The following is a 25707-nucleotide window of genomic DNA, read 5'->3' as shown; positions in this document are numbered from 1 at the left end:
ATATTATACTGTGTGCTTTATATAATTATATGGGTCTAGGTTTGTATTCTAGATTTATTATTTATTTATTTTAATTTACAAAGGGTTTTTTCGCTGGGCGAACATACTCGTATCATTTCCTACAACAACAATATAAAACAATCTATTCTTCATAAATAATTAATTATATGTACCACTATGTACACTTGTATATTTACTTTTTAAAAGATGTAAATTATTGTAGATGAAACTTATTTTTTCTTTCGCCGCTTTCTAGAATAACGAAACCTTGCGATGTGATGTTAGATTATTGTCGTTCAAAAATAATTGTGTAAAGGATGTACTTTGAATAAATATTTTTGATTTTTATGTAATGGGTACGTATAGAAAAATAGAATGTTAGAGTATTTTTTCTGTATCCATGAAATCAGATTAGATCTACAAGCGGGTAGAAATCAGCGGGATAGGAAATAATTTTAGACATAAGTGACAAAAAGTGTAAGGAAGTATATTTAAAAAACGAAGAAAAACTTAATTAAAATGGTATAATACGTACACTGCGAAAATTACAATAACTCTAACAACAAAAATACCCAAAATTAAATTAAAATTTTAATTTACCTATAAACCTCAAACGTTATTAAAATTATTTATCTTGATCGCAATGTATAAACAGTCACTACCTTTGATATAACTTCGTTAAGTAGCCATAAATTCCAGTATAAATGTCTAGTTACCTCTCCGTAAGGCATAATGTGGTATGAAATTAGGGAAATTAGTGACATTAATCTTGCTGAATTGCAAAATCACACTTTACAGGTGCGGCACGAAATTGAGCTACTTTGTGAATTGAGATTATTAAATGGTATTGTAAAGTCATTTCAGTTTATGTTAGTTTTATCTTAGTCATTTATATAAGTTAACTTAAAAATATAGATATTTTTCTAATGTTTTAAGAGTAGAAATTACCCGACAATCCACCTGACATAAATAACTCCATAGAGTTCGGCATTCTTGTCTGAAAAAAAATCACTGAACTATGAATTGATGCCTTGGTAGAATTCTAAGCGGCAACCAACACTACTGTTTTAAGACAGAAAAAGATATGCAAGTGGTTGTAATATAATGTATGAGTATAATACAACGCCATATGTTGTATATATTATTGTATATATTTTGTGTATTTATTTGTATATATTTATATGTCTATGATATCTATCTTGCCATGTCTATTTTGTACACACTATGTTTGCCTATCATATACATTTTCCGACCATAGGAGCTGCTGGAAGAAAATTCAGGTTAGAATAAGTGGTCCTCTGTACTATATTTTTTTATAAGGCCTTTTTTATTATGTTTCTATTTACACAAATAAATAAACAAAAACTATGGTATATAATAGTAAAAGACCGGAAATGACGAAGTTATCGCCCACGACTTGCTCTATTGTCGTATCAAATACCAACAGCGCCGTTTTGTGTGATAAGGTCTAGTTATAATTTAACAGACAATAAAAAAATCACATTAACTGCTCCAAATTGAATTTATAATAATGAATTTCGATGAAAATTCCGTTGATGGCGTAACACACCGGGACGTTATCCCTAATGACGGCCGCAATGCTAAGCAACCCCATAGATTAAAAATTGATTTTCACCGCGTTCCAACCGCAGCGCCTTATTTTGACATAATTATGTTTTTACCGACCTCGAAAATGGCGGAAGCAATATGATCGGCTGTGTGTATAATTTCGGTTGGATTAATGTTAATACATGTCTATTTCTTTAAGTCGGCTCATATTGGACTCAGTTTAAGGAGTGATACAGAAACAATATATAATGAGCACAGACTTACGAACTATGTATTAAATCATATTATTTTTTATTCATAAGTGTGTCGAAATTGGTTGTTTTTGTAAAAATTATTTCTCTTAGACGATTACAATTTCGTCGTAGAGTTTATTCTTTAGTCATTTTCCTGTAAAAACTAAACCTTGTTATTTCATAATACATTCTATTATTAGATGAATATAGTAACTATGTAATATATAACATTAAGGAAAGTGTGCAGTCTTATCCTTCGGGTCTATTAATATTAATCTTTCACTCAAGGTGCCAGCTCCATCTGGCGGACTGTATAATACACTTGGTAATCCTTGTATAATTTTATGATGTAGAAGTTGTGAACTATTCGTTCTATATCCCATGTTTAAGGTTGGTTAGTTTGGATAATTGCTAAAAATCGCTATTGGTTTGATTGTTGAAGAATTAAATCTATGTTATTTGTTTTTCAGGCTATAGTTATGTAGTAAAGCAACTAAATAGTAATTCATGAAATTTAATCACTGATAGATTTTTATTATGTGTTTGGCGTAGTATCGTGAATGTAACGAATTGAAGAAATGAATGTAATATGATATATCAGATTGACGCATTAATAATAATCGAACTAACCCACGCCGCATGCCATTTTTAGCATGGTCGATTCGCATTTTCGCGATTGCATCGGAAATGCATCACGTTTTGACGAATTGCTGCGTTCGGCTATCAAAAACGCGAGTTTCATCGACTGAATTAATTGTGTATTGCGTTTTTTATTCTGTCTGTCTATGTCAGTGTCTGTGTTGTTTGATCACTTTCATTTAACTTTCATTTATTTTCATTTATATATTCATTTATTTTCTTTTATATATTTCATTTATTTATTTTAGCATTTAACTTTCGAAATTATGCTAAATCAATAACCTATCAAAGAGTCTCTTGTCATTTCTTCATACACTTTTCCAAACTCTTCATAACAGAATAGCTGAAAAACATTTATACTTTAACTTAGTATTTGCCAAACAAATGGTTGTTTACAAAACATCAAAACGTTTGCAACTTTGGCTGAATTCGTCAATTATTTATCAAGTATGCGAATAAATCAAGTTGACAAGACGCATAACTAGGAGCGAGAGCTTTAATCTAGAACATTTGTCAAGCGGAGCCCCAAGCGACAAATATTTCGAATGTTTTACCAACATACCTTGACTTATTAAAGATTGTAGGTTCACATTAAAATTTATTTTCCTTATGTCTTAAGTTATGGACTTAAGCTTCTTGTATGAATTGTATATTTCAGTTCTTGGTATTTGTTCTTTTTTATCTTTAAGTATCATAATAAATAGTGCCTGTTCTTTAAAGGTTTTCTCTATATAGTAAGTTACTTTGCAAATGATAGCACGTGGCAACTGACGCTTACAAGCACCTGTAATCTACTCTAGATAAGATTAGAGTCCTATCTATACAAGAACTAAATTGGAATGCCTTGGAAAATTATATTTTACTTTACCCTTTAAAAATATTCCATTTCCATTTAAAAATTTCGGGTTATAAGATACATAATTTAATTAGTAAAATTGATAAACAGAATACGTCGACCTACTAATAAGGTTCCTTTTTTTTTCGAGGGGGAAACCTTCAAAAGGTACCCGGTGCCGTGGGAGCGACACGGGGTTATGTGGGATTTTTACCGCACTAAAACCCCCCCGGTGGCCGTCCTCAGCGCTGCGTAGAGGACTCCGGGATCTCCAAAGGAACACAGCCGGAGTCCTCTCAGCGCACTGCCCCGTCGGGCTCCGCCCCAGTGAGACTGAATCCGTCCGATGTACACGACGGTATGCGACCACACATACCGCCGTCCTTCCCGGGGTCGTTGGCCGGGCGGTTCGAGCTCCCACTCTTACCACCCGCAACCCCGAAAGCCCCTTATAGTCGCCTCTTACGACTAGCAGGAGATACTGTAGCCCTATTCTGGTCCCGGAACTACAGGGACAACTAATAAGGTTCCTACCTACGCAGTAACCTAGGCAGAACCCGAAAAATATTCAAATGATATTGTTTGCGCACATAATGAGCAATCGACTCACACCTCGCGTCGAAACTCAATCAATGTCAAGGGAAGCCATTATTCAAACATGTATTACGTCATTTGTTCCAATATCGGCGCGTTATGTTAGCTTATGACACGTATATGCATAATGTATTCAATAACCGAGAAAATGCGCGTAGGTACATATTAACATAACTTATATAAGATTCGGTTCCCGTTGCAAATTTTGTTTAAGGTGAGTAGGGTTACCAAAGGTTAGGAATGGGACTACCTTAATGTAATACTGATATACGAAATGAGCATGCAGTCCACCTAATGGTTAGTGGCTATTGTCGCCCTTGGACATAATAATAATAATAATAAATTTTTATTCACGGAATACATAGCAGCACACACATGACTAAAAAAACAAGAATCAAAACAAAACATAAACATAAAAAAAAACGAGTTCTTATAATATTAAAAAATAAGGAGGGTACCGCGCTGCGACATAATAAACCGTAAAACGGACTACCCTCAGCCTATGCCATGGCAGTGTAACCAAGGCGCTGATTTTCAGGGTACACCGAAATAAAAGGACAAACATGGACGGCTGTCTTTGTAGCACAAAATAATTATTGTTAATTTTTTTAATAACATTGATTAATGAAAAAAATAGCAGAGAGATAATAATTATAATAAAAGGTAAGCATCGACTATAATAATATTTATAAAAAGTTTATAGTTTAATTGCACTAATTATTTATTAAATTAAGCTAAACGAATTATTATTTTTCTTTAAAGGTACCGACATTTTAAGGAAGGAACTAATTCATAAGGAATATAAGTGAAAAAAATTCACAGCACAGGTCTGCACAGTGCAAAATAAGTACGTAACGAAGAGAAGGAAAGGCAGAGAGAAAACTTAACAATACATGAATAAAATTTTTGGAACAAATATACCTATAGTGTGGATAAAGCAGGTTACGCGATTGTCACTAACCATCTGTAATAAACCCCCGATAAGGTTAGACTTTGCTACTTCTGAGAACTAACCTGGAATGCCTCGTGAAAGTATTTCTCTAAACCCACACCCTTCAAACCGGAACAGAGCAGCGTTTAAAACTTTAGCGTTTCTTAGTCAGAAATAAGTGTGGCGGTGGTGCCGCCGTAGTCGAAGCACTGAGACTTCTACCACATTCAAATATTGCCCTACGTCCCTGACCACTACCCGTCTGTTCAACAGACAAAGAGACATACATATTTATAATCGTGTCATAAATAACAACAATGTGTAGGCACCCTAATATGGTGAGAATTAATAGTGATGTCTCAACGGTCAATTGACGCGCTTAATTGTCTTGTCATTTGTCTAGATTTGATAATAGATTAGATACATTTAGCAACTGATTACACAGATTTACCAATCGATTAGGCAGATTCAGCTATAAATTAAGTTAAAACACTTAATTACCCAAAAGTGTAGACTATTATAATTTTCGCATCGTAGAATGGGTCGGTCGGAGGTTCAAATCCCAGGCACACACCTCTGATTTTTCAAAATTATGTGCGTATTAGAAATTAATTATCACTTGTATAAACGGTGCAGGAAAAAAACTGAGGAAACCTGCATACCTGGGAGATATAAAAAAAATCTCAAAGGTATGTGAAGTCTACCAATACACACTTGGCCAGCGCGGTGAACTATGGTCTAATCCTTCTCATTCTGAGACGAGACCTGTGCCCAGCAGTGGGACAGGGTTGATGATGATGATATCGTACAATGAATGTGTAAATTATCTTTAGAGTATTTTAATTGAGAGTATTACGCGAAAGACAGCTCTGTTGGCTTAATAACAATAATCTAATAACATTACAATATGAGAATAATTTGAAATAACAATGCTCGCATAATTCTTTTGCAAATTCGCAGTTCTGTCAGCCATGAAACGGAAATTTACTCGGAAATTACTAGGTTCTGTTTTACGGAGTTTATGAAAGCTAACTTATAGTATGGAGCTTTCCAATTCAGCTCTGAACATAATGTACTAATAGCAGATTTATATTAATAAATCAATTCCAATCACTAACACATTATGATCCGGATAGATATTACGGCGTTTTTCTTGACGCGCGTGTTAACGCATGCACACGCGTCCACATACTGCGTGCGACTTGCATCCTATTGTTTCATACATGCACATGACTCGCGAATTTTGGTCATAGAATACGATAAACATATACATGCATTTCTATTTAGTTTTTAAAGCTAATTATGTTTGTGCGGTCAACCACTTTAGGATTAATCCTGTTTGCGGCTGACTACAGAGGTCTTCAGGTGATTATGAATACTTAACGTCAGTTAGGGTGGTTTCTTGACGCGCCAGTTATCACACCGCACGCGCGACCGCACGCACGACCGTACGCACGCGTGCTACTTGCGTCCTATTGTTTCATACACGCACACGAATCGTGAATTTTGGTCAAAGAGCACGATAGACAAATACATGCATATCAATTTAGGTTTTAAAGCAAATTATGTTTCTGCGGTCAACCACTTGAGGATTAATGCTCTTTGCGGTTGATTACAGAAGTCTACAGGTGAATACGACTACTTAACGTCAGGTGGACTGCATGTGCAAAAAAATCAATATTTTCTTTCATCGCTAAATCGAGTTGTAATTTCTTATAGGCATAACTTCGAAAGATCAGAGATCAGACATCTGTATGTTTGATTAAACTAATAATCCCCGGTGTTACAGATAAATGCCCGTAATTAATTGTAGGTGATAAAACCCTTTGTGGTTCGACTCCGGAGGCCTTACGTCTAATAATTCTGGTAGGTAGACATTGTCAAATTTAGATCTTTAGTAGGCAAAACATTGGATCAATTTATTGTTACCATGTCATACAACTAAGCCATTTACTACGCATGCAGCGTTACATGTACATTTAGTTATCACAGAATATTTCGGGAAGATAATTAAATTTCTAGATTACGCAAGGCCACTTACACCGCGCACGTTTATCAGGCGTATTTACATTATCGCGGTATGTTTATCTGACGCTAAGCTGACACGCTAAGCTTGTAATGGACAACCGTGATAATTGAAAGCTAACAATGATCCGACACTTACAAAAAGTTTTTTCTGATTCTGTTAGAATATTTATGTCTATTAGTGTGATTATATCTAATTGTGTGAAGTAAAGTATTGAAATTCTCTTGGTAAATGATGATTATCTGACGCTTAATTAACGCTAAGGTTGTAATGGACAACCGTGATAATTGAAAGCTAACAATGATCCGACACTTACACAAAGTTTTTCCGATTTTATTCGACTATTTGTATCTTCATAGCTAATTGTATGAAGTAAAATATTTATATTATCTCGGCACGGTTATCTGACGCTTAGCTGACACGCTAAGCTTGTAATGGACAACCGTGATAATTGAAAGCTAACAATGATCCGACACTTACAAGAAGTTTTTCTGATTTTGTTCGAATATTTATGTCTTCATAGCTAAAAGTAAAGTATTTTCATTATCTCGGTATGATTACTTGACGCTTGGCTGACACGCTAAGCTTGTAATGTACAACCGTGATAATTGAAAGCTAACAATGATCTGACACTTATATCAATATTCGTGCTAATTTCCTAACCTGAGCCTAATATTTCAACTTCGTTACATAATATATAGTGTTGTTTTTTCTGATTTTATCAGAATATTACTTGTTTAAATGCTGTATTTTATAAGGTATGCCACGTTGACCTTAATATAAGTGGTCGTTTGATTACTTACAACAAAATATTTGGAAAGATAATATAATTTTCAAAATACACAAGGCCACTTACACTGCGCACTGCATTCATCAGACGCATTTACATTTATATATGTTCATCTGACGCTTAACTGACACGCTGCGTGTAATGGACAACCGTGATAATTGACAACTAACAATGATCCGACACTTATATAAGTATTCGTGCTAATTTATCAAGTATTAACAATATTTTATCAAGTAAAACGCGTTGACATTTATATAAGTTGTCATTAGATTACTTACCACAAAATATCTGGAAAGATAATTTAATTTCCAAAATTCAAGGCCATTTACACTGCGCACATTCATCAAACGCATTTACATTAATATATGTTCATCTGACGCTTAACTGACGCGCTACGCGTGTAATGGACAACCCTGGTAATTGAAATCTAACAATGACCTGACACTTACATTAACATTCTGTGCAATTATCAAACTGGCTTTATGACTTTCTCAGTCGAGTTTCACTCAGATTTAATCCAAAATATTTTTATCATAAAATTGATTTATATTACAACTCTCAATTTATTAAAAAGAACATTAAATCTTCTTCATACATCAATATAACTACAAAATTATCAGGGACGATCCATTCGAAAAAAATAAAAATGAAAGTAATATAAATAATAAATAATAATAATATAAAAACAAAATGGAAATAATGCGAGTAAAATCCAAGCTAGTTAAGTAATAATCATGTGATGTTAATTATAAATTCATTAGTAAAGTCATGAAGCTTCAACCTTAATTGACGCTTACCTAACACTCGTGTTCTGTGAGACACGTTCCTTACGAATGTCGCTTAGCACATTATGTTACGTCTAATTAATTTAAAGCTGCGCTCTGGTGTGGAAATTTCATTTCCATTGCACCAGTTTCTACGGTATCGGGGAAGCTACTGAACGGTAATATTTGCGTATTAATGGCAAATGTTAACGGCTTTATTATTACTTAAAAGTGATACCAAATGTAAATGATCTACAAAGTTCAGCAACGTTAATATGTAATCTGGTCCTTTGAAAAATACGCCAATGTGTTTTCGGTGTTGTTAAAGGCCGTGGAATACTGTATGGTTCGATTCCGGCGGCACCACCGCCTTTCGGCCTAATAACAGCAGTGTTAAGAGCTGCTGTGATCTGATTTGATGGATGTGGTAAGAGAGACATACTTTCCCGAGGCATTCCAATTTAATCTTCCGAAGTAACGACGTCTATGGCTGACCTCACGTAGGAAGCTAATCTTATCTGGGGTATATCACAGATATCCATGGGCGACAATAGCCACTTACCTTCACGTGTACTGCATGCTCGGCTGCTACTCTTATATTATAAAAAATTACATAAGCTTTGAGCTTATCGGAGGTATTTTGATGGTTCTCAAATATCCAGCACACCTTGACTGGTGGAAGGTACCCTAGGTACCTTTCACCACCAATCTGTAGAGTACGCTGGCCTAGTATAGAATTTATGAATTTAGATTACTTCTCTAGACTATTGTATGTAGAATAAAATGTCATTATTAATTATAAAAAAAAAACCAACATAAAGAACATATTAAATCAATAAATATTACTTGACTCAAATAATTCATCTGTAGATACTTACTTAGTAGTAAATACCTTATTAGTATTTCTAGAAAATATTCCTGGAAATACTCGAAATAAAAGATTATGGAGATAACTTTGTACCTACCTTTTTCGCGCTGAAAGTGCCTGAATAGTATTTGAATTCTCAATAAAAAGGCAAATGTTATTTAGGATCATAAATGTGTTTACCGAATCGTCCCTGGAGTATTTTATTTTATGGCCTCTTCAAAAATAGAGTAAAAATACTAAAACATATTTATAGGAGACATCAAAAGAATTAAATTGATTGTTTTTTTTCTACATCATCATAATCATTATATTTGATACATTTTTATTAAATTCCGACTAAATATGACAAACTAGTTAGTTCGTACTAGTTAGGTCATTAATAAATTTAGTTTTATGGTATTTGACTGACCTCCCATTAGCTACTATCATCTAGCACTGATTGCCCATCTTAAATAACATATTATTTTTTTATGTTATATTTTTTACAATTTTCCTTAATCTAATCCAAATACCAACTGGCATTTTTTATCAATCCGTATAATACTGAAAAATTCGTAACAGCTATCATGAAAAAGATAACATTTATAAAAATGCGCGTCAAAATATGAAAAACAGATGGATCCATTTTGATTGATGATATATGAATAGTTTTGAACGGTAAACACGAAATAAACGTAAACAATGTACAAATCATGGTTATTGACAGACGGTAATCGGATTATGATGATGTGTGTACCGATACCGGACAGGGAGATAAATTTCCACGTCGCTTGTTGTTCGTTGATCACTATTGTGTTTTAGGCTTCCATTTTATCGTACATTGGGATTTTGTACACTAATAACATGATTTAAAAAAAATGAGTGTATGTACGTATGTATGTATGTGTGTGTACGTATGTATGTATTGAGTATTGAGAGGATCACCAATCTATTGTCTACGCAGGTAAAGTCAGGAAACATCATACGAGTTTTAGGCAATAAACTTCAAAGAATGACAGTAGCTTACTCAGAAATAGCAGTAAAGGTGGTACCACCTATTTCCTACCTATTTCACACCTATTTCTACCTAATAACAACAGTGTTAAGCGCTGCTGTGTTCTGGTTTGAAGGGTGTGGTAAGGGAGACATACTTTTCCGAGGCGTTCCAGCTTAGTCCTCAGTAGAATATCTAATCCTATCTGGGGTTGATTACAGATGTTCATGGGCGGCAGTAGCCACTTACCATCAGGTGGACTGTATGCTCGTCTGCTACTCCTATATTATAAAAAAAAAACACAACATTTGTACAATTGTACCACCATTGAAACTGAACCACATTGATTTGACCTAAATGGGAACACCTATTTCCGTACTTTACCATCAGTTATTATCTTTATCTATTAAGAATTAATTTTAGTATTTCTCCTTCAAAACAACGACGCTTTAAAAATTGCTCCAAGTTTTACTTTGCAACTTAGTTTTCTTCGCAGCTGAGTTCTTTGGAAACTTTGATTTATAATTTCATTTCCTGCTATATATTATATATTTCACTATATGAAACAAAAGTAAAGTTTTTAAATTATATAAAATTGATCTTCCGTTCAGAGCATGCATTTCAAAAAGTACAGAGAAGTCTTATACATTTCTGACGATAGCTTTGAGGGCGTGTTATTGCCCACATGGTATAGCACCCCGCCGACCGACAACGTGCCGTGATAATCTACGACCGTCGGCGACGACCTTTGACTGTCTTAACGCATCGGCGTCGGTTAATCATTGGTCGGAGACCGAATTGATAATTTTGGAGTACACATTACATAAGCTTCGAAAAATTCGGAGTACGTCCATTAGATTAGAAGATTAGGAACCCTGGATTAGAAATCGAAATGAATACTGTTATTTTTTATAATATAGAAGTAGCAGACATGCAGTTCACCTGATGGCAAGTGGCTACTGCCGTCTATGAGCATCTGTGATCAACTCCAGATAAGATTAGAACCTGAGGTCAGCCACAGATGCGCCGTTACCCCTGAGGACCGAACTGGAATCTTTAATACACCCTTCAAACCAGAACACAGCAACGCTTAACACGGCTGTTATAAAACAAAAAACAGGTGTGACCTTGGTTCCGCCGGAGTCGAACCACAGAAGGTTGTACCTTCAGAAATCCTATTACATCTAAATAAATTTATAAAGTACATAAATTAACTCTCGACCCCGATGTAAGAGAGACAATGCACAAATCGTCGACAGTAATCGGATTAGTGGATACCCGTATTTGCGAGTTAATCTCGGATATGGGGGCGATAAATTTTCTCATCAGTTGTTGACACTCCAAACGGTTTAGCCTTTATTATGTACTGGTGTTAGCTCAGTGATGTAATGCTTTCTATATTCAGAGCTAGACACTAAGTTTTTTGGCAATCGTGGGGATCGTGTACATAAACAAAGACAAATACACAAACACCCCTTTGAAGGTTCGAATCCGGCGGCACCACCGCCACACTTATTTCTGCCTCATAACAGCAGCGTTAAGCGCTGCTGTGTTCTGGTTTGAAGGGTGTGGTAAGGGAGACATACTTTTCCGAGACGTTCTAACTTAGTCCTCAAGGGTAGCGACGCATTTGTCGGCCGACCTCAGGTAGCAATATCCAATCCTATCTGGGGTTGATTACGGATGTCCATGGGCGGCAGTAGCCACTTACCATCAGATGAATTGCATGCTCGCCTGCTACTCCTACATTATAAAAAAAAACCCAGTTCCGGAACAGAAATCTAAATTCATTAATTAAACATCCGTCAGGAATCGAATCAGGAACCCACTGTGTAGGTATGGTGACCGCTCCGTCACGCGGGTTGGCAATCCATATATCTCCTGTATTGTTTAGGGTCTGTCTTTGACATTACTATTTATCATCACTTATGATGGTATTCCGTTATTTCGTATACACATTAAATGTTATGTCACTATTCTCATCAATCCACTATTGTTTCACTGCTGGACACAAGTCTCTTCTCAGAATGAAAAGGGTTTAGCTTTAGACGTTGCTCAAGGTTTGGTAGACTTCACACATATTTAAGAACTTTATTTAGATAACTCATGCATGTACAAAAATATTATGTGTCCTCATAATATATATGTTATCATCATAGATTAGTAAAGATACTTCGCCGCCTTGAAATTGAATGAAGCCACAAACGGCTTATTAGTAAGTTCTTTTTTTTGAATTCTTGACAAATAAAAACATTTTTAGAGAACATTTACGAATAAATAACTAGTACTGCGTAATTTACATAATAAATAAATAATTAATTCAAATATTTTAGGGCTTCGATATACTACTAATAAAGACTAAAATGTCATTGTTTTACGGACATTTTAGCACGGAGACGTGGCAAAACTTTTTTACACAACTATTTCAATTCTCAAAACTGGGTACATTTTCTTGTTAGGAGTGAGTAATCTTTACTAATCTATGGTTAAAATAATATTCCTCATAATATTTTTGTTTATCAAGCACGTGATGATGACTCGTACTAAATGAAATACAAATGTCTTTTAAGTCCATCAAAAACATAATAGCATAGTAAAGATCTAATACCTACAAAAGTGGCACCGCGCTCGGAGCGAAGCTGCATTTTATTACTACGATCGTTACAAATTTTTAGACGTCTCCCGAGAAAAGTGCACTCCATTTACTTCACATAGTAAGATTCGAAGGAAACGGAACAGATATTCCGCGTATGTAGCATATTAATCAAACGCTATGAATTGCTGCGTCATTCGTACATACGTCTTTCCCGCTTCAATGGAGCTTGAATTTACGTTTGACTTTTTTGTCTTACCACAGAAAACTATGTTTACACATACTTTTTACGAGATTTATTTAAATTGTTGAAAGTGTGCGGATCAAAGCTTGTAATAGAATTTTATTCCAACCGATGGAGCTGAAATTTTGCATACAAGTTTTGTTTGGATGACAATACGTCATTAGTTTAGGTGAGTTCATGCAGATTTAGCGTATTCTAAATCCAATATGGCGGCCGCCTCAAGTTTAACGACCAATATTTTTTTATGTACCATGTGCATAGATAAGTATAGATATCTCACCACCGATGTAATTGAAGGAAGCCTTTAAATGGCATAAACGGCTAACAATTCTGTCAGCCATTTAATTTACGCGGAACAATGCCGATATGCGCAGGTAAGTGGTGCAAAAACAGGATATAGAAGAAAAAGTGCGGAGTAATATCGTTTCATTCATAAATGATCTAAAAACTACATTTTTAAAATTTTTCAAACACGAAAATAAATGACAGTGACAATTTCAATTGTCAAAAGTTACATTTTCTTGTTAGTCTTTCTAATCTGTGACCGTATGGTATAGATACATCAAATGAAAGTTTTTCTTTAGAATAATACAAAAAAGCCTGATGTTTATAAAAAAACTTGTTTCATCATTTTAGAATTTGTAAGTAAATGTTAATATTTATGATGTATATAAGTTCAAGCAATTTATTATTTGATTTACTTATTTGAAATAGATTGGTAGAATTGTATTAGGACAGGACTTGTAATAAGACATTTGAACTTAGGTTTCTGGGGTAACAGAACTTATGTCTGCCTCTTGTATCTGTTATACAGTTTTCAAACATCAAATGAACTTAAGTAATTCCAAGAAACTTCTTCTCATTGGAACATTAATTTGGTTTTAAGGATGGTATAATATCCCGTGATTCGCCCGAGGTGATTATAAGAGGAGGATATTTCTGCGTAATAACAACAATACAGTAATAAACCCTTACCAGGAGTTTTTACGTTTCGACAAATATGACTGTTTTGGTATTTGTTTACTTATTTGCCCATACAAATTCCAATCAGCGCCCCTAGCGGATGGTGTCAGTACTAGGAAATCGTATTGGCCCTTACGTAAACAAATACCAAAACAGTCATATTCGTCGAAACCTAAAAACTCCTGGTAAGGGTACAGTTTGATTTGAACGTTGTGGTAAGAGTGAGGCACCTATAAAAGGAAATAGATTTTAATCCTCAGGAATAGCCACGCATCTGTGGCCAGCCACAGATAGAAATCTAATCCTCTTGATGCTGAATGCCCATGGTCGGCAGATGCCATTTACTATGAAACTCTTAGCTGTGTCTACATTTAACGGAAAAAGCATAGGTTAGTAAAGATTACTCACTCCTAACAATAAAATGTAACCAGTTTTGAGAATTGAAATTGTCACTGTTCGTACTATTTTATGTTTGAAAAATATAAAATAAGTAGTTTTTAGAGCATATACGAATGCAACGACATTCCTCCGCACTTTTTCTTCGATTTCGTGTTGTTTTGCACCACTTTTTGCACATGTCGGCATTGTTCCGCGTAAATTACACCATGACAGTCGGAGACCTAATGGCAAAATGGCTGACTGTTTCGTCAGCCATTTTGCCATTTGTGGCTTCTTTCAATTACAAGGCGGTGAGATATCTATACTAATATGTGATACAAAGCAGAAATTTACAACAAACCCTTTAAAGTTCTCTTTAGCTCTCTGAAAATATACTCGTATAAATTGACTGCTCAATTTTGCTACATTATAATATTTTGAAACGAATTTAATCAGCCCTTACATCGTCATTCACTTAACAAAGGGTCACTGTGGTCACTAGATCTAAATGAAAGATTTATTAGCCCTCGGCCCTATTATACTCTGGATCTCTGACACTTTGACAGCGGTTAGAGTCAGGTAAAAGGAATAGGTAATTTGAGAAAAGTAGGCTGTAATTTATATCAATGATAGAATTAAGATCAAACTTCGAAAAACTATTTTGGAACATATTCAAAATAATAAAGTTATGAAAATTTAAATAGACAATTTGCGCCCTGCAGTGGTTACCATACCGATAACACGCGATTCTGGGTTCGTTCCCTGTTCAGTACCCTTACCATGAGTTTTTAAAACATCCCACAATTTTACGTTACTTTTACTCAAGCCATTATTATGTTCCGTTTGCTTCAGTAGACTGAGTAAACGTAACAATAAGTAAGTGCTCAAGTATTATTATCTCTCTCACATGTTCGCAAAAACGAGAGACAAAACATAAAGCGTTATTTTGTCAATTTAGTCATATAATGTTACGTTACTGACACTATGGTTCTGATACAATCCGCTAGGGGCGCTGATTGAAAATTGTGTGGGCAATACGTAAACAACTACCAAAACAGTCTTATGTGTCAAAACTTAAAAACTCATGGTAAGAGTACAGGTAGATATTAAATTGATAAGTTTTTCTGTATTGGGTCTGCGTATTTTTGTACCCGTATTTGTGTGTGTGCATTTGAACCCATGACACGGGAAATCTTAATTTAGAGCGTGAGTCTATAATAACGTTATTTTATTTGTTTTGGCCACTGACCACGTACATCCTTCCAATACTCTGTATTGCACCAACATGGTAGAATGCTTCAGGCATTCCCCAGTAGTAGGCAAAGACATGACATAAAAATCTGCTGTTAATTGCGTAAAAAATGTTACACCTAACACCGTGTAAACGACATCCCATATAATACAAGGAAAATCCTAGTGATAGAAAATAATCCAAGTTGCGTGAACCGTTCGTTCACTGTCACAAAAATACATTCAATAAACGTTAACACAATTGAACACAATCGTTCTAATCTTTCTCGAGAGCCCGCGCCCTCTCAAGTGTAATTGAGGAATATTACAAAAGATTCATTCAATCTCGTTGCTAGAACATTGTAGATAGATTTGTTTGACTTCATGTAAAACAATAGCTAAATTTAAAGGTAGCATCCTTTAAAGTAGATCCCTTTGTAGTTTGACTACGAAAACACGGGTTCACTTATTTCTGTCCCATAGCGATACGAAATTAATAAGTTTAAATTTCTGTACTGTGTCTGCATGTTCATGTATCCGAATTTGTGCGTCTATTGGAACCCATCTATTGGAGGCCGCGCCCTCTCAAGTGTAATTGAGGCATATTACAAAAGATTCATTCAATCTCGTTGCTAGAGCATTCTAGATGCCAGATAGATTTTGTTTTCGTGTAGAACAATAGCTAAATCTAAAGGTAGCAAAACCCTTTGTACGACTACGAAAGCACGAGTTCTCCTATTTCTGTCCCATAGTACGGTTTAGGTTTGAAGTTTGGTAAAGAGATACGTAAGGCGTTATAATTTAGTCCTGGAGTGGCATTGCACCTATAGTTAACCTCAAATAAGACTCAAATTAAATCTGGGGTTAATTAATTACACATATATTATGTCCGTGGGCGAAGTTACCACTGCAATCAAGGACTATTAAATCAACCCCTAAAAAGATAATAAGATGAGATTACTACATGAGGTCGACCACATACACGTTGCTACCGAATGAAAATAATTTGATTTTATTACACCAATTCAAAGATGTGGCAAATATCAGTATAGAATCAGCTGTCAAAATTACATTATTATTTTATCTAACAATACAGAACCCGTTAGCATAAGTGCTACTAGTATCTACTTTCCGATACTGAATTGTACGAACTTCATGATCTATTTCCGTCCTATAACAACAGTTTAAATCTGCTGTATTCTAGTTTGTGTGTAGTAAGGGAGATCAACTGTTCCGTGGCGTTCCAACTTGGTCCTGAGTGGTAATAACGCAAAAGGTATTCCACGAAGTCTGTAAAGGTAGCAACTCATCTGTAATAAATCTATATCGTTCTAACAGGAATCGATTACCGAATTACATGGGCGGCATAGTCCACTGATCGTCTGATGAGCTGGATGCTTGTTTGATACATCTATGTTAAAAACTTTTTTTTTATAATATTGGAGTAGCAGACGAGCACGCAGGCCACCTGATGGTAAGTGGCTACAGCCGCCCATGGACATCTGTAATCAACCCCAGATAGGATTAAATATTCCTACCTGTGGTCGGCCTCAGATGCGCCTCTAACCCTGAGGACTAAGCTGGAACGCCTTAGAAAAGTATGTCTTCCTTACCACAACCTTCAGACCAGAACACACCAGCTTTTTACTCTGCTGTTTTGTGGTAGAAATTGGTGTAGCGGTGGTGCCGCCGGAGTCGAACCACAAAGGGTTCTACCACCTTTAAATTCATGTAAGTTTTTACAGTACTGACGCTATAAAAATTACGAATGTCCGACAAATTAAGACCGAAAATGTCCTATCCGTAAAATCCACACTTAATTTTCCAACATTATAAACTCAGTTTATTGCGATACTCACCTTGATTTGCATTATATAAATAGTCCACACATCTTACTCATTCACTTTGAAGTAAAAAATTAATATTATGAATACGGTGAGAAAAGTCTAAAGATTCATTGACCCCCTTTTTATTTGCCAATATTTTTCGCTCCAATCTCTTTAAGTGTCTCATGGACAATAAATCGTATTTAAATATTACGGATACATCGTAGCTACATTTGTTATTTATTTCCACTAGACGTTGTATGATGTAATTTGTATAAAATCAATGTATAATGTACTGATTTATTTAGGTATGTTTAGGGAGTCTGTAAGGGTCATTTCAAATTACACGATTTGAGTCGGACCGCTGCTGTGCGACAATCGGACAACGGATGTCGCAAGTACGCAGGTGTACTATTGATATGAAACGTGTAATCGCTCATTGACTATAAGAAAAGCCAGTCAAGCTTTTTTATGTTGCAAAATATTGTCTACATTTGAACCGCTAATAACTATTTACGAGACTAACAATCCGTTAATAACGGCTGACTACACAACAGATTTAATAAAAAATATCCTTTTACTAGAATCAATTTGACGGTGATTTAAAGACATTCTTAAAAGTCTTTAGAGTTTCTATATACATTGAAAATAACAAGTAATTAATTAAAAATAAAAACACCCGACTGCACTATAAAAGCTAAAATAGAATTTCCAAAAACGGTGAAATAGACTTTTTATTATTTTTATCTATCAAGCCAAATACATAGTTGCATAGTAGGTATCTGCTTCAAAATCAAAAGATGATCAAACAATATTATCGTATTTTATCCTCGTAGTGCTCATTTACGCTATATAAAGAACCTATGAGTAAAATTTCGAGTACTCTAAAGATCAGCGGTTTTCCTTTGCGTTTACCTTAATCACAGCAACACTTCTCATTTAGTCAGACAGTCATCTCGATGTGTTATATATATGTATATATTATATACATTGTGTAATATCTTTTAAGTTCCTTTATTTTGATATCCTACTCGATAGGTTTGGTTAACTTTTTTTAAAACATGTTACTATTTCACTAAAACAATCCACCATTTACACTCCATAAAATATATAACTTCAGTAATTCAAAGTTCCGTTCATTATTTTACCTCGTACTGGGTAGAATTTCATTATTTTTATCCAATAAACCAAATACAAAATTTCATAGTGTTTGCTACAAAATTGACGATTGTTAAAATGAACTTTTAACGTTAATTTTTCGGATGAGGATAAATAGGTGTGTCCTTGTTCCTATCCAGAAAGCCAAATTCTAAATTTTATAGCAGTTGCTTCAAAATTAAAGGATTTCAAAAAAACAGTTTTCCCCTATTTTACCCTCTTAAGGGTAGAATTTCCAAAAGGCCTTTCTTAGTACTTATTCAAACTATATAGAGAACCTGTGTGCAAAATTTCAGAACTGTAAGGTCCTTGGTTTAGGCTGTACGTTGATTTCTGAAAAATGAAAACGTCATTTAGTTAGTCAGTCAGTCAGTCACCTTACTGTTTTATATATATACAAATATGTTTTTATAATCTCCTTTTAATTTCCTTCCATTTGACACCCTACTCGATAGGTTCGGTTAACTTTTTTTTTAAATGTATTACTATTTCGCGCCAAAAATCCGCGATTTTGATTTTTATTTACTAACACCTATCTAAGGACACTCGGGTCATTGAGACAAATATAATGACACTTTAACTGTTGAAATTCATCCAGCCGTTTGTTAGATCGGATCAAATAAAGAAAGACAAACATACAAGATACGCGCGAAAAACATAACCCTTCCTTGGCAGTCGGGTAAAAAAGTTGCACCATGAGCTCATACGTGTATCTGTATATGTAACTGTATGAACACCGGTGTGAGTTTGTCGTGCTCATTTGTTTTTTCATACAAAATTAATCGATAAAAAAAATTCATGAGCACAGTCAGTCGCACGTCTGTTAGCAGAGCGACAGCATTACTTTTGCCAGGAGTCAAGATTTTATACTAAAAAACTATTGATATGCAGTAGCACAATCGTCCGTCAGTACGATTCAAATCGCCCAATTTGAAAGCGCTCTAAATCTATAAGCATTGTTAATTTAGTAACGTACAAAGTAACGACGTTTATTTACGAATACGTGTAATCATAAAATATTATGATGGTATTGTTAGAGGTCATTGTTTAACAATATGAAGCAGACGGTTACAGCCCGTCTATTGAGTGATAGTGGAATTATTAATATGTGAACAAAGCAGCAGTAGGCGTCGTACTCGAAGAACGTCACAAAGAGACACATGATATTATGTAACAGAATTATGGCAGGTTTTGTGTTAGAAGAAATTTTAAATATTTTGAATATGTTGTTAAGATTAAGATTTATAATTACATATTATTGTAATTTATATCCTAATTTAAATTAAATTATAAATTTATTATCTGGCCGTTTATTAAAAAAACTTTTTTTATTATCTATTAAGTTAAGTTAACTCTTAAGTTAAATATCAAGATTTTGTAGACATTGTTTTGCCGACTTTAGGTTAAAATGTCTTAACTAATTGTCGACCGTTATTACTACTCAATCTATGCAAATTTTACTTATAAAAATCGATATTTGATAATTTCTAGTATGAATGATTGTCAATGGATTGTCTTTGGGAGGCAAAACTTAAGATAAATTAATTATCGTTAACGGGCGCGTGTAAACCTGCCTACTCTCGCTAAAGTAACAATGATTTAAAGAAGGCTTCATTTACAAATAACCCGTCCTGTAATTTTCATATGACTTTAATTTAAACTATTTTATTCTTATTTAAGTCCAGATCTAAAGAAACATTTTCTTTAAAGGGAGTCATCCTTCATCTTCATCATCAACCCATTACTGTTCCACTGCTGGGCAAGGGTCTCCTCTCATAATGAGAAGGATTAAGCCATAGTCCACCGCGCTGGCCAAGTGCGTGTTGATAGTTCACCTACCTTTGAAAACTTTTTTAAAATTTCTTAGATATGCGCAGCTTTTCTCAGTATATTTTCCTTCACCGTTAGAGCAAGTAATAATTAATTTACATATACATATATGTATTATAATTAAGTCAAAGTACTACGTATTACATACGTGTGTAGTAATTACGTACAAAGAATCAAATCGAACCATATATCAATAGAACCTCTCTCAAAGCCTTTATTTTAGTGTAATTCTGCCATGTTATGACGTATTCGACCTAAAAGCTTAATGACGTGTTCCCCAAGATATTTAACGCACCACAAATCAGAATAAACATATTAGTGTTTACGCAATCACTACGTCATAATGTAATTTGCATATTGTACTGGGTTGGAACACGAATTACTTGTAAATTGATATCAGGTAGAGCACTTGAAATGGCAGCATTGTAATATTTAATATACATTAGAGATTCTGGAACATAAATCTATCTTAATGGATTGCGGCCTCTAATCTCTGATAGGTTATAGTTGTTGACGACTTATAATTTTGTGGTTTGACAAGAAGGTGGTAGAATCCTTTGTGTTTCGGCTCCTGAGGCCTTCCCGTTACACCTATTTCTGCCGTATACATCATAAACAGTCCTGTATTTTGATTTAAGGGTGTGGTAAGAGAGATATACATATCTCTGGCGTTCCAACTTAGTTCTCAGGGGTAGCAACGCGTCTGTGACCAATCTCTGGTAAGAATGTAATCTTATCGGAGATTGATTTCAGAAAAATCACGACAAACTTATTTCCTTACAAATGCATATTTCCTTGAAATTGTAATCCTTATTGATTATATTTTTAATTCGAAGCTGAATTCATACAGTTCGATCGGGGCTGTACCATCCATCTCCTAAAAAGTCCTCAAAGTTCCAACGTATCTGTTATCGGCTTCAAGATACCCTGTTCTACGATTTGTAAAGTTACCATGTAAAGTTATGGTGATCACTTACTATCAGGACTGCTTGGAAGTTTACTACATAATGTAATAAAAAACGGTCTTTAAAAAGCCGTGGTTTTTGAACAAAACCTCTCTCCAATCCATTTTTTTTTAATAGACAACTAAAGGTTTAAACCTATAAGGGCAGAAGCATCTTCTTACAAAGCCATTTACTGCGTCATAAACATACACGGCCTTTTCTAAGGGAAAATTAAGTCCAGAAGTGGACTTCTAAAGGCTGATAATCTGTAGGAAATTCCTATATTACTTAAATAATGTAAATACATAAGTATAAACATACTATGAGTAATAATAATTTGAGTGACAGCTTCCGACGGCGTTTGCGTTAACTCGTCGACCTAATTTTGATAATGTTTTCTGATTTGCTACCGTAATGGTATGCCATGATAACAGGTGATAAGGGAGGTGTGTTACGTAATACTTATTTTGATGTTCCGTATATATAAAAACATATAAACGTTGCTGTTGAAATTGACCAATAGTCGTAAAGTACGCATATCTTTTACGCAAAATTTAACTGTAGGGAAACTAGAGAAATAGATTTAAGTTGTAATAAATATTTGTGACTAATACATTTAACACGAAGAAATCAAACGGAGTACACAATATAAATTAAAAATATAGAATAGATTGCTGTATATTATTTTCAAAATTGCTGTAAATATTTTCATAGCATTATAAACGAAATTTATTTTTTTAATTATGTAAAAATATAGTAATTAATTATTTTAAAAAATAATAGTAGAAATTATTCAATTATAATTATTTAGGTGGTACGGTATAGGTAATATATCGGTGATTGTTTTTTAGGAATTAAAAAAAAATCTTTTCGCGACTTTCATATAACATTTTAATAATCAAAATCCCGTAAATATAAACTTAAAGATAATTTAAATGAAAAATTATTTCCATTTTCCGATACAACAAACGCACGAAAACAATGAAAATTTACTATCTGACTTTCCACTTACCTAAAGCCGCATCAACGACAGATTAAAATTTTCCACAACGCCGCGCCGGCGTCATAAATCATCGAAAGTTTAATACTTATCGCATCTTGCCAAAGTAAATCTAAACAAAATAATAACTAAAGAGATCAAAGTCTTTATAACTACGTCAACTAATATAACTATAAACGTCAACTAACTACACCACGGATAAAACTAACACAGAACTTCACTAATTGTTTACAAACTTTTTTTCGAACGTTTTAAAAGGAATGCAATTATTATTTAAATGCAATACGAATTTATTCGAATTCGTTTTTCGAATTGCCGTAACGGAACGCAACGTTAAAAGTTGTGATAATTCTGCCAGTAAGAGGCGGCCACGCGGCAAGTCTCACAAAATAGACTGGAGACTAGCGCGTCTCCCGTATGGGACGAAACGGGAGTGCGCATGGTTCGGCAAGACCACATCCTAAGTTCCAAATTTGAAATTATATTATTTAGAATATAGAGTAATTGAAATATAGAATAAATTATCACGAAAACCAATGGATTATGCGTCTTTCTATTGTCTATGCTTGTATAATACTGCGACAAATATTTTCTTTTTTGTGGAGAAATTCCGGAAGTAATATCTGTTTTATGTAATAAATGTAAAAAAGTCATGAAGTATTAAATCGCTTCGGAAACCACTTGGGAAGATATTTCGCAATGGAAAATGTAAATCGTGCTTTTGCATTGAAACGACAAGAGATATCTACATAGAATTTTTAAATATTTTTGTGCGGTCTGCTTTTGAATGGAAGTTGGTTTTCTATATAGACGATTGTACGTAAGTATGTGTGTGTGGGGCGGTGCTCATGTGTTAGTTATTTATAATGTAAGGTGAAAGTTATTTTCAGTACTTAATATTAAAATGTTTTTTCAAAAAATATTACGTTATACTGATTGTAATCAAAGCAATCGACATACTTTACATAGTTCTTTTACGCGTAATTAACACGCAACCCTACATAATGGCAATTGCCGTTTTGGGGACGACTAACAATATAGATCCAATAAGGAAGATGATTTTTTAAATCTGTATTTGGGGGGAGTGGATTGCAATTGCCCGCCCTGCTCGCCCTTGGCGACACCTTTGACAGGACGCGTTCCGACTTAGTTCTCAGGGATACCAACACATATTATGTGTTCTACTACACTACATACTTGTACTCGTACTACATATTTATACAGGCGGCATTGTTTATTTATCAGACGGCCTGCAAGTGACGTATAAAAATAGCATTTTGGCTGGCTCATTTATTTTATTTATAAATTTTAGTGTTAATTGTATTAGTTTTATTTTATTTTAAGTAGTGTTAAATTGTTTATTGTTAAAATTTATACTGTAAGCTAATTTTATTTTAAAAAATCCCCGTGAGCTGCTTACTGCATTTTGTTTATACTATAGGAGTAGCAGACGAACATGCAGTCCACCTGATGGTAAGTGGCTACTGCCGCCCATGGACATCCATAATCAACCCCAGATAGTATTAGATATTCCTACCTGAGGTCAGCCACAGATGCGCCGCTACCCTTGAGGACTAAGTTGGAACGCCTCGGAAAAGTATGTCTCCCTTACCACACCCTTCAAAACTGCCTAACACTGCTGTTATGAGGCAGAAATAGGTGTGACGGTGGTGCCGCCAGAGTCGAACCACAAAGGGTTCCACCACCTTCAAATGCATGCTGAAATGAAACAAAAAATAAATGAAATCAAACCTTCAAACGTAAATAAGCACTACCTTGAGACCAAAAATAAAGTCGACACCGCCTCACGGTACATAATAAAATTGCATTTACTTATAATGTCAAAATTCATGCGTAATTCTGCTCTACAATAAAGGCAACTATGTGTATCGCCAGAATTTGGTATGTTAATTCCATTCGAGAAGTAGTCTATCTTTTTTGATCTCAGGCTATCTAGATAAGCTTAGTGCATTCAATTCGTTATTCTTTCCTCCCAATCTGTCTAAGCGTTCGTTTTATGTTGAGTTAGTATGAAAAGATAAACGATCAAACACAGATTTCCCACAGTTTCCACTGTATGTTTCGATTTCACTACATTTAGCAGCTAAAATTATATTGTGAAAATTCCGCAGATTTTTTACTAGTTTTTGTTTATTTTTCACTGTTCGCGAGTATTGCGGATTTTATTGTGTTAGTTGCGTTTGCCAATTTTTGGCACATTTCGCAGAATTGAATCGCTGTTCCGTAACTCATTTTTTACGATTTAGACTCCAATAATCGCTTTACAAACACCTATAAATAATTGTACATACTCATAATACCTATTTCTGTCCCACTAATGGGCAAAAGCCTCCTCTCAAATAACAAAAGGCAATAATTCCAAATATTAGCTAAGTTAGGTGTACCTTTTTTTTTGTTTTCGAGGGGGAAACCTTCGAAAGGTACCCGGTGCCGTGGGAGCGACACAGAGTTATTTGGGATTCTTACCGCACTTAAAACCCCCACGGTGGCCGTCCTCGGCGCTGCGTAAAGGACTCCGGGATATCCAGAGGAACGCAACCGGAGTCCTCTTAGAGCGTTGCCCCGTCGGCCTCCGCCCAGGTGAGTATGACGTTCGCCACTCCGTCTGGTATGCACGACGGTATATGACCACATACCGCCGTCCTTCCCGAGGTCGTTGCCTGGTCGGTTTGAGAAGTTAGATGTACCTGCTTCAAATCTTTGAGAAGTTTTTACAGAGCCCTTATGCATGAAGACACTGCTAACTTACACATGAGGCAATCGTCTTACGCCCGTTATTAATATTAAATCTGTAGGATCAGATTGAACACTACAGATCGAAATTTAATAATTTCTAATATGAAGTAGTTGTCAAGTGTCGATCTTTGGTAGGCAAAGTATTTATTGTATTGATCATTAATAAAGGGCTATAGTCCTTAGGAGTGAGAACTGTCTGACTGGCTTCAGTTCAGGCTTCATGAGGAACCCCTGTCCTACATGGGATTACTTTTCAGATGAACTGCTTGTTATTTTGCTACTTTTTATAAAAAAATGTAAGTTTCCTCACAATTTACCTTACGCTTTCTACATTCAGAGCCCCGCACTAGGAGTCCCTGTGTCCTGAGTACCATGGATACACAAAGATATACAAGTACCTAGACACAGAGCGGATCCAAATCCATCATTCAGATGTCTGTCTACCCAGTGATCGTACCCGGATCCTTTACGCATAAGACCGGTATGGGTTGGGTGCGTGCTTAGGATTAGAACCTTAGGATAGACCTTCACCTTATCAGCACGAATTTCAAACCACTAAACT

General features: G+C 34.9%; 1 protein-coding gene across 1 annotated transcript in view; it reads right to left on the bottom strand.

Annotated features, from left to right (window-relative positions):
* The window catches only part of NGR-A14 (neuropeptide receptor A14), a 97849-nt gene extending 75305 nt beyond the window's left edge, over positions 1 to 22544 (bottom strand). The window contains exon 1 of the mRNA XM_073088950.1: positions 22401 to 22544. The gene's annotated coding sequence lies outside the window, so the exon portion shown is untranslated. The remainder of the gene's footprint in view (positions 1 to 22400) is intronic.
* Positions 22545 to 25707: the final 3163 nt, after the last annotated feature.

The sequence above is a fragment of the Epargyreus clarus genome, unplaced genomic scaffold (assembly GCF_041222505.1).
Source record: "Epargyreus clarus isolate Ecla_fem2 unplaced genomic scaffold, WU_Ecla_fem_2.2 ptg000027l, whole genome shotgun sequence".
Classification (NCBI taxonomy): Eukaryota; Metazoa; Arthropoda; class Insecta; order Lepidoptera; family Hesperiidae; genus Epargyreus; species Epargyreus clarus.
Note: the sequence above shows the minus strand (reverse complement) of the source record. Positions and strands in the feature narration are given on the sequence as shown.